Source organism: Papaver somniferum, chromosome 11 (genome assembly GCF_003573695.1).
Source record: "Papaver somniferum cultivar HN1 chromosome 11, ASM357369v1, whole genome shotgun sequence".
NCBI lineage: Eukaryota > Viridiplantae > Streptophyta > Magnoliopsida > Ranunculales > Papaveraceae > Papaver > Papaver somniferum.
The window spans coordinates 124833206-124844167 of NC_039368.1; the positions used below are offsets into that span (position 1 = coordinate 124833206).

General features: G+C 35.5%; 1 long non-coding RNA gene across 4 annotated transcripts; it reads left to right on the plus strand.

Moving 5' to 3' along the window:
• The first annotated feature begins 4448 nt into the window (after positions 1-4448).
• On the plus strand, positions 4449-10168 carry LOC113321894. 4 transcript variants are annotated; one of them, XR_003346910.1, is made up of 5 exons: positions 4449-4728; positions 4965-5084; positions 5152-5205; positions 5577-5843; positions 6547-10168. It is a non-coding gene; the product is annotated as an uncharacterized LOC113321894 (long non-coding RNA). The 4 variants fall into 4 exon arrangements; XR_003346911.1 differs by lacking the exon at positions 5152-5205 and having other exon boundaries at positions 6547-8572; positions 8706-10168; XR_003346909.1 differs by lacking the exon at positions 5152-5205 and having other exon boundaries at positions 6547-6661; positions 8499-10168.
• The last annotated feature ends 794 nt before the right edge of the window (positions 10169-10962 follow it).

The following is a 10962-nucleotide window of genomic DNA, read 5'->3' on the forward strand; positions in this document are numbered from 1 at the left end:
TCGCAGTCGAACTATCAGTGAGATTGAAACGCTGAATGGTTCGGCGCTCAAAAAGTAACACAAACGCTGAATGGTTCGGCGCTCAGAAAAATCACAAAAATCTAAAGGATGAGATTGAAACGCTGAATGGTGCGGCGCTCAAAAAGTAACCAAAACGCTGAATGGTTCGGCGCTCAGGGATGACGTGTCTTGCTAATCTAGCAGCTAGATATCTAGCCCATAAGACTTAGGAGGTTTCCAAAGTTGATTGAATGTCCAATCTAGCAGCTAGATATCTAGCCCATATAACTTAGCCTAACCACCAATTACTATTTCATGACCTTTTTTTGTCATGTAGTGTGAGGCACCTTGTTAAAATGTGGGCCCCCCAAATGATTTATGTTTTATAACCAGGGGTGTAAAATGATTTTTATTCCCATTAATATCAGGCTTGCCATTCATTGATGTTTCACTGTTCTGTTTTTAAGTCGGGAACAATTCGAGATGGTTATGGTACTGTAGAAAGGATGGCAGAAAACAGAAAAAAGCTTATTTTAGTTCGTTTCATTGTAGAAATAATTTTATTGCATGTGCCAACATAATTCTTTCTTTACTTCCTAAACATGTCCTGGCAAATTGGATATTGCCGGGTTTCTTCATTTCTTTCCCATTTCTCATCGTTATTCATAACAGATTAGTTCTCTTACTAGGGAAGAGTTTTCATTTCTCAGGTGTACTAGACGCTGAAGAGTTATTTTTTTATAAGTAATGGAATGAGGAAGGCATCACCAAGCATGTTACGGGGAATCCATCACCACAACAACTTCAATCAATCAGGTTTCATCTCTGGAAACCCATAATGTTTGCACGTCTCTGTTTAATTAATATGCATGTAGATGCCCTTACTGGGCTAGAGAGATCACAAAATTGTGGCCTATGTAACTGCCCGTTATCTATAAAGAGGAACAATACAAATTGTCAAGTGGAGGGAATAGAGTTTCCTGTGTAAAAATTGCAATAAATTTTGTTTCATCCTTTTACCGGTGAGCTAGTGTTTTCGGATTTTGGGTATGTTGGATAAATATCTGTCTTACTGATTCTCCAATAATTCAACTCGTGTATTATCCATCGATCCGTTACAACTATTTGTAACACGGTTTTCACTTATGTATTCCATATCGTAATCCCAACAACAAAACAAGAAAAGAATGATAGAAAAGAGATGGTCAATCACAAAACTTAAACAGACTTACTTGGGTGTATTGAGGCGAGTAATCTCCTTACTTAAGATATTTGATGCCATGTATATGATGTTGTTACAAGTTTAGCGGCATATGTCTCCAACATTCAATAATACCTCGATGTTTTTCACAGCAATTCGATAACACTGAACAAGGAATGCGAATAAATGTAGCACAAACTCTTCTTTAACCCTTGAAGACACATGCAAGCTCTTAAATTTCTAGTACTAGTTTTATGACTCTAAAAACACCCTTGCAATGGAGAATGAGTGGGGTTTATATAGGTTTAGAGGTGACTATTGGAGAAATCCTTTCATGAAGAGTCACAACCCTTAGTGGAGAGTCGCATCCCATGATATAAGACATTACATATTGAAAAGATTTAAGTGAGTATACACATCCATTCATATTAACTAACTAACTCATATTTATATTCAAAATTCCAACAGGGTAACAAAAATGAAAACTATCCATTACGAGAGCCTGGGAGCGCGAGAAAGATGGACATGAAGAGATTTATTCCCACATCCATTCACGAAAAATGTTGCTATTATGAGAGTATGCCTCATTAGTTATGCCACGGTCTAGAGGTCTTGTCTGTTCCAATAACGAAGTCAGGTTTTGAGATTAGTGGGAGCTAAAAATATTTTTAACAAATTGTATGGACTAAACACTCAAAGTTTATTTAAAATGGGGACTAAATTCTAAAATATGGAGGGTTTCACATAAAATATTAACGTATTTAAAGGCTACTTAGAAATTATTATTATGTGTGTGTGTGGGGTGGGGTGGAGGGGGGGGGGGTTGTACTTGTATTGTCTAGAACATTATCAAAGCAATCTTGGAATCAACAAGCATGTTCGTGGACAAATTATGTATTTGTATTATGCATCGACTACAGTTTTTTAAAAGACCATCATACTAATAAAAGTTAAAATAAGATTTTCCAGTTTAGAAAACAGAAACTATGAACTGCTGATGCTTAGCACCACAAATATAAGAAAATGATGTACACGGATGATATAGATAACTTATCAATTCAAATACATGTGTATAACATATGAATTATCCAGCCAACGACATCCCTAGAAAAATATTGCTTCGTGCTAAATTATACCAAATAATTGCATAATCAAGCTTACAAGAAGAAAAAAATGGATTTGTGAATAAAATCAATAGCAAGATATCGTACCCCATCGATGAATAAAACCCTAGGTTGTGGTTCTAATACTTTTTGTTATACTAAACTTTAATAGCCTGCATATCAATTTAAACTAGTTAAATCCTTGAACTTGACAAAGAAATAACAATTGATTGAAATATCCAAGAAAATCTTATGAGAAAGTATACCTTGTTTATGCATCCATCACCGATATATTTTTTTTCTTACTCGCTTACATATACTATGTTCTCGTTTTTCAGAAATTGTCTCATAGAGATCGTGAAGGATTAGGTCCTAAAAATCATACTTATCAATGATCATTTTACCGAAAAACCTACATAGCGGTTAAAAAAATAGATAAGACCAACCTAGATCTTCTCCTTTTTAAGAACCCCCCCTTTGGGAAGCCGCATATACACTTGTTTTTCATGATAGGTTTCTTCTGAAAAGCTTTACTTCTCTGATCCTTGTCACCGCTTTATAATTATGGGAACTTTTCGCAACGCTTTTACGGGCTGTGATCTTTAGTCTTGAAATTTGTGCTTATCTATTCTCTCCGACTCTTTGCAACAGTTTTTGACATTGTGGTCTTTTCTTCTGAACTTTTCCTCCACGATTTTTCTACTCTTCTGGAACTTTTGTGATGCTTTTTTGGAGGATTTCTCTAGGGTTTGCAAGAGCCTAAAGATGTAGGCAACTAAAAAAACCTTCGAACTTCACAGTAGCGATTTTGACATCTTATAAACTCGATTTTGATATCTTGTAATGATGCAGTTTCAGTGCTTTCCGAAGGTCATGGATTCATGAAACCTCGAACATCGAATCTGGACTGCAGTAGTTGCGATCAACTGGACTGCAGTACCTGCGATCAACTGGTCTGCAGCAGCTGCGATCATCTGGACTACATTAATTGTGAAAAACTGGACAGCAACAATGATTTTTGACGGCGTCCAAACTGCTTTCTCACAAACACGATTTTGAAGTTTTTTATGCTACTTTTCTCAATGGGAAAACACGATTCCTTTTCTCGTATTCCCCTTAGTCGGCGCCAATGTTTGTAACCAAAAATATTTCCAGGTACTAAACACGATGATTTTAGTAATGATGATCAGAGCTAGAAATTTAAGAGTTTGCATGTGTCTTCAAGGGTTAAAGAAAATTTTGTGCTACATCTATTCTCATTCGTTGTTCGGTGTTATCGAAGTGTTGCGAAAAATATCGAGGTATTGTTGAATGTTGGAAACATATGTCGTTAAACTTGTAACAACACTATATACATGGCATCAAATGTCTTAAGCAAGGAGATTACTCGCCTCAATACACCCAAGTAAGTCTGTTTAAGGTTTATGATTGATCATCTCTTTTCTATCATTCTTTTCTTGTTTTGTTGTTGGTATTACGAGATGTAATACATAAATGAAAATCGTGTTACAAAGAGTTGTAAAGGATCGATGGATAATATGAGTTGTATTATTGGAGAATCAGTAACAAAAATATTTATCCAACATACCCAAAATCCGAAAACACTAGCTCACCGGTAAAAGGATGAAACAAAATTTATTGCAATTTTCACGCACGAAACTCTATTCCCTCCACTTGACAATTTGTATTGTTACCCTTTATAGATAACGGGAAGTGACATAGGCCACAATTTTGTGATCTCTCTAAAATATCTAAATTGGTAATGACCCATGCATTTATTCACTAAATTTTCATTCTGAGCTCCCAAAAGTGCAACAAATGAATTATGCAGTACCAGAACAATCCATGAAGTTAATATATTTCCTAATGTTAAAACCAAATTAAGCGATGAAACTGATTTTCCAGAATTAAAACGTGCATCATAAACCCAATATTGTACCCATCAAATTATAGAAACTCCATAAGTTTATTTTCCTTGACCATGTTGATACTAGAAAACCTGGCCTAAAATGAAGTGAAAATAAACACTTGCATCCGATTCACATACTGTGTACTAGTGATGTAAACCAAGTGTAATAATAATACAGCAGGGGGGTCATGTGGTTTAGGGGAACTCTGAAGGGTACTTTTAGGGTTACATTTGATTCAATCACTCACTCAGTTCTTTTTCTCTCCCTCATCTTCAGCGCTTCTTGTTCACGCCGCCTCTAAACAAAACAACCTCAGATCAGATCATCATGGCTTCTGATGATCACCAACATCAACAAATACACGATCGCACAAAGATTTATAATACCTTGCTTCTCTTCGTCTCCGTTGGGGTAGAAACCCTTCAAGGCTTTACCACTCGATGCAACCATCCACGGATCACAGAATCAGTGCTTTGCTTTACTTAGGAAATGCAACCTCTCATTCTCTGTTGATGTAAGATTTAATTACTTGTTCCTTTTTTTTATTATTATTCTTTACCAGATTAGATGTATTGAATATCTTCAACTCAATATGATTTGTAGATAGAGGATTCCATAGACTCTCTGAATCTTAATAGCATCTTCCTCAACTGTAGGAGAAAGCTTTTGTGATCTTTCCTTAGAAGCTTAGAGCACAACAAAAAATTATTGTGGTCTTAATTAAGATAATTTCATATTTGTCAATTGCAGGTACCTTGAATCGAGGCCAAAACATGGGCAAAAGTACTTAAAAAACATGGGCAAGGAATTTGATGAGGCAAAACAAAAAGGCTAAGAACTAAGAAGAATCCAATTTCATGACTAATTATGGTGAGTTTTAAATCAATATGACATTTTTTGCCAAATCATTGAATTTGAAGTTCCATATATTTGACAGGGGCGAAGCCAAATTGAGAGGTGGGTGTGCAATTGCACTTTCAGCCCCTCAAATGTGAGCTCTCAATCCTAATTTGAGCTATTTTATCCAATTTTTAGTCATTTTAACCATTTTGCACCCCCTCAAACATGCGTTGATTGATAACTTGCCCACCCATTTTCTCGAATCCTGGCTCTGAGATCTTTCAACTCAGGACTTTCATATTTCAGTCATTTGTTTTAGGTCTTACATTTTTTTCCAAATCATTGAATTTGAAGTTCCATGTTTACTAGACCACGTAAATTTTGACACTTGGGTGCTTAACTTGAAATAAAGAGTGCATGAATATTCTCGAAGAATCACCCTCTGTTAACATTGGCACGAAATCACTACTAGTACTTATCTTGCTTCGTCTAATGATGTTTTTGTACACAACTTTCCCACAGGAAATGACCATAAAAATGTACATATTACTCTAGTGTTGCTGTCAAGAATGACCATGAGATTCATAGTAGATGTTATCGAGACAGTACTATTTACATAGATTCGTTTGAGAATGTATATCGATCAACTAAGTCACTCGCTATTCTCCTGTACAAGCCGGCGACTCAAGGAGAGAAAAAAGGCAATATTGAAAGAGGAGATGCAAAAATTGAGCTAATCCAGCTTGAATTTTCCAAACTGTGTAATGAATAAACAATGCATAAGAAAAGGTAAAAACTTTTGTTTTTTGTTTTGCCTATCTTATGGTGAACGTCTACAGTGAAGCATTTTCTTTTCCTTGTGCTCTTGAACTAAGCTAAAGGTGCCTATCACTTTTTCTTCAAAATGATATCAATATTTGTATAATTTCCATTTATGAGGTACCGTGTTCCTTCATTTCTCTGGTTCCCCAGTCCGCTGATAAAAAAGACTCTTACATGCACACATCCATTTTTATAGATCATTTTGTTACATTTGCAGTGCTAAGCCTTGACAGTCCATAGACTATAGACACTTATTCAAATAATGGAAAAGCAGTGCAACTATGAATATGAGAATAATACACTCATTCACACAACTTTGCAAACATGCTTTTATATGGTTCCACACATTGAACATTAAACCAATTAGACAAGTTGATTTGTTTGAAGAACACTATTTTTATCCCCTGAACCATCGTTTTTATTTCCTCCAATGTCCAACCACTAAGGTTTAGTTTACTTGTTTCTTCTTCTTTTCTTTTGAATTTTTACCACATTAGATGTACTCGATATAGTTTGTAGTAGAAACACCTTATATGTCTGGAGACTCTCTGAATCTTAGTAAAACCTTCCTCAACTGTAGGAGAAAGATTTAATGTTAGAAGCTTAGAGCAGAATAAATAATTAGTGTGGTTTTAAGACTTGTTTTGATTTTCGTATTTGTCAATTACAGGTACCTTGAATCGAGGCCAAAGCATGGACAAAAGTGCTTAAAAGGACATTTAGAAGAGATAGGAATTTGACTGCGGGGAAAACAAAAAGGCTAAGAAGAAATTTCGTGACCAATGGTGAGTTTTATATCCATATGACCGTCTATGAATCAGATTTTGAATTTGGTTGATGGTAAAACATAAGACAAGATAAGATGTACATTTGAAATGAAAATTTGACTTGGTACTGTATTTGATACTGTATTTGATACCAAATGAATGTCGTGCCTCAGCCAGCCAAACAAAGCGTAGATGATGATTAGCTTCCAATTTAAGCATGTATTTTCTGGAATATCATTGTGTATTTTAATGTGGTCTATCAATTATAAGGAACTAGTAAAATCGACAATATTCCGTAAATAAAGGATGAGAGTGTTTTAATTTTTATTAGAATTATTTTGAAGCAATCAATTAACAACTGAAAGATAGATTAGGTAGACGTCGTACCTGTGTTTCTTGCCAAATGTTTATTTGTGGGGATATTTCTTGTTTCAGCGCAACTCTTGATTTTTTTTTGAAGCATGCGCAACTCTTGATGATTATCATGTTACCATTTGCTAGTCATGTTTTTATAAAGCCTGGATTCTTGGTCCAGTGAGCTTGGTTAGCATGGGTTTCATCCAGATGATGTGGGGAAATTTAAGATGTTGGGTAGCAGAGTTTGGATTAGGAGACTGGTTGTTGGCATGTCAGTTTCCAAAGATCCCACATAGCGTGAGCTATATTGTGAATAAGGTTTATATGGATGGTTTTGTAACTTACATTTCATAGGCTGGTAGGCCTACAGTCTGCAGCTGTTTATGGATGTAAACGCTTTAGGTATTAGAATTTGATATGTATGATTTAGATTCCCCAGCAAGTATGAATATCATGTTTCTCTATAAAGCCTGGATTAGGAGAGATCCAGTGAGCATGGTTAGCATTAGCAGCACTTATAGGAGTAAATGCAGAATTGATTTCATGCATGTAAATAATGTGAGGAAATTATAAGAGGTAAATAATAGGAAGGCAGAGTTGGAATTGTGTCTTATATCCAGCCATTTTTACCTGTAAACTCCCAAATCGTTATGCATACAGTACATGTTCATCGAATATGTTAGTCCCTTAATTCCGTCCTAGACTGATATTCCTTTCAACTATTCTACACTATTTGTTGTTAGTCTCGTACTTCACACATGTTCTTGATTACAACATTTCTTTCACTGGCATGAGTGATGATAATCTGTAGCTAGCTTTGCATGGTTCTTGTGCAATAATGGTTCTTTAAGCTAACCTCTGTTGATCTCTTGATGTGCTTTTTGTTGGTATCTGATTTCATTACAATCTGAGAATGCAATGCATAGTTTCGTAACTTGTCTTGGTTGTAAAAATCGTAGTCAAGTAAATTTCATAGAATTGGAAGTCTGAATAGGATACAAAACTAGAATTTTCTCATTATTAATCAGTAAACATTGTTAGGACAACAAGGCAGATTTCTGCCTCATCGCAACACTAGAATTTTCTCATTATTAATCGTAAATTGTTTTGTGTTGTATGTGTGGTAGCGGATAAGTGTTGTGCACTGATTCCATTTAATATAAGTCTTTTTGAATCTTAGTAACACCTTCATCAACTGTTGGAGAAAAAGATAATGGACCGCCCAAGGAATGATGTGATGCCCTTCTAGCTACCACATGCATGCAGTTGTACTCACTTTAGTTGGTGAGGAGATAAGAGAAATAAATAATCCACTTCAAGTACAATAGACGGCCCCTAAAGAGAAGAAAACAGTGGTCCCATCGATCATTAATTCACCTCATATAACCATCTTAGACTAATATTGGACCTCCACATAAATCAAGATCATGTTGTTATATCGTTGTTCACTGTCTATTGTGTTGTGCTTGCATATTTTTTTTTGGAACAACCGGGATAGTAAGACTGGTATAATTTTGGGACAAAGGGGAATGACTGAGATTGGCGGCAGGGTGGACAGGAGAATGATCAAAGGTTTGGATTCATTGTCCCATGTTTAACCCATATTAATTGTCTCATCTTTAATATATTTCTATTTTCATTCTCTTTAGACTAGCTAATTTTAATAACAAGGCTGCTAATAGAGGGTACTAACCACATTTGCAAGGTGGGTGACTTATTTGTACAAAAAAAAGGATTCTGAGTATTTGGTTTGAAAAATCACATCAAAACGGCATAGTCTCGGGCATTATACATTTCGGGTAACAAAAAATGAATCTAATTCAATTAATTTTGTTACAGAACCGTGTTTGATTATACATTTCGGGTAACAAAAAGTAAAAGTTTTTTTTTTTTTTAGGTAAGCATAGTTCACATTTATTTACTAGACACTGGAATCCACAATTATATGTTAGTAGGCTTTTTATCGAAGGTTAAATAGGAAAAATGATAGATTCATTTTTTTGTATTGTATTTTATCGAAGGTTTATATGTGCACTAACAAAAGTATCGGTAGGCTCATGGTCAAGAGCAACCAATGGCGGCTGTTTTACATTGTGAATTTGTGATATCCATTGGCTGGAGCTGGGTGATATACCATAAATATGGTGTGCATGGTGTACATGACCGTGGCCAGCATATACCATTGAGCAAGTGGACGTACTAAAGAATTTCTTGGAGCGCACCTATTACGTTCAATCCATTTACTAAACAATTTCGGTTTATTGTGAGTGGATCTCAGGGAAAAGAAAAGGGTTTTGTTGCCTTCTCTAGTGTCAGCTTGGCTTACAATCCACGCAATTCACCCCACTACGAAGTTGTTTGCATTTGGTTTACGAAACAATCTCAAGATGCTGACACCAATATTTAGATCTTCAATTGGAGATATACTCATCTGACACGGCTACTTGGAAGCTTTCTGGAGATGTTTTTTCTGCACCTCGTCGTAGCTTCCTCTATAAAAGTGGAGTATTTTGGAAAGGTTCGTTGCACTGGATTGACCCATCGATAGAAGGGAATTCTTTTTATTTCAATGTTGATCAAGAATTAAGAATGAAAATGCCAGACTACCGTTTTGTTCCTAATGTAGATGATAAAATGATGGTTAGATTCTTCGGGGAGTGTAGGGGTCACTTGCATCTAATTGTCAGCCCTGCTTCACTTTCTAGTTTTGAAGTTTCGGAATTGGAGACCGACTACATGGGATGGAATGTAAACTATCATGTTTCTCCCCAAGAATTGATAATTCCACGCCCCCCTGACTTTGATGTATTGCTGGTATAGGAAGTAGAAAGCAATTCTTCGAAGATTTTCTTATGATATACAGGACAAGAGCTTCAAGGAAATTCATAAACTGGCACTAGGCCATTCAAACCAGTTTGGTCGATCCAATTTTTCTTTTCAATACATAATTGCAGGCTTAGGTGTGTTCCTTATATTATGTTTTATCTTGTACGAATTAGAGAAGGTGCTTGTTGGACTTACATGAGAAACAGTGATGGTTGTTGTTGATGTGTACAAGCTTACTATCTTCATGAGTTTATTATGCTAGTTGTTGCATTAGCATTTGAATTCTCTTGTATTACCGTCTGTGTAAAACCTCTACAATAGTTTTTCTTCTTCATGTAGCTATTCAGCTGTGTATTGTAGTATCACCTTTTTTCTCTGGTGGGCATGGTGATGGTTCTGTGTCTAATCAGCTTCCTTGATGTTTTCCCCTATTTCATATAATTTCTGAAAATTCTTTTCTTCCTGTAGTTTATCAGCTGGGTCTTGTGTATAACCTGGAAAATTCAAAGAGTTTATGTGTGTAATCTTGGTCTGAGGTTTTTTATCTTAAAGACTGCAAGATGAGCCTGAGTTGCATATTGGTTCTTGAGAGTTTTTGGAGAATTTTCAATTTAAAGTGTGGGTATTTAATGATTTTCTAATATGATTCCCAACAAAAGATTTCACCTTTCATTTCCATCCCTGTCTCCTCCTGTAATGGTTTCCTATTGAGATGGTAGTTACTACTATCTTATATGGGGTGAATTTTGAATTGCATAACTTTCCTGTGCTACGGTTTTGCCAATTTCAGTTGTGGAGGGACAGGTATTTCAGACCCTTTGGAATGATTTTCCCAGCACTTCTGAAGATTAGACTATCCCCTAAGAAACCAGTAAATTACAATAATATAAACATGAGTGTATCAAGTTGACATCAGAGCCTATGAGCTCGCATTTTGGTTTTCATTTCATCTTTTTTGTTGTTTTTTTTATTGTATTCTGGGAGCTAGATAGAAGCACAAAGAAACTGGAAATAAGACTAAATAAATGTTATTGTATCATCTCCCAGAATAAATTTTATTGTTCCGTCTCAGAATACAATAAAAAATTTTGTTTCTGAGGGTAAATAAGATTTTGTTCCTTCATTCCTTTGTCCCT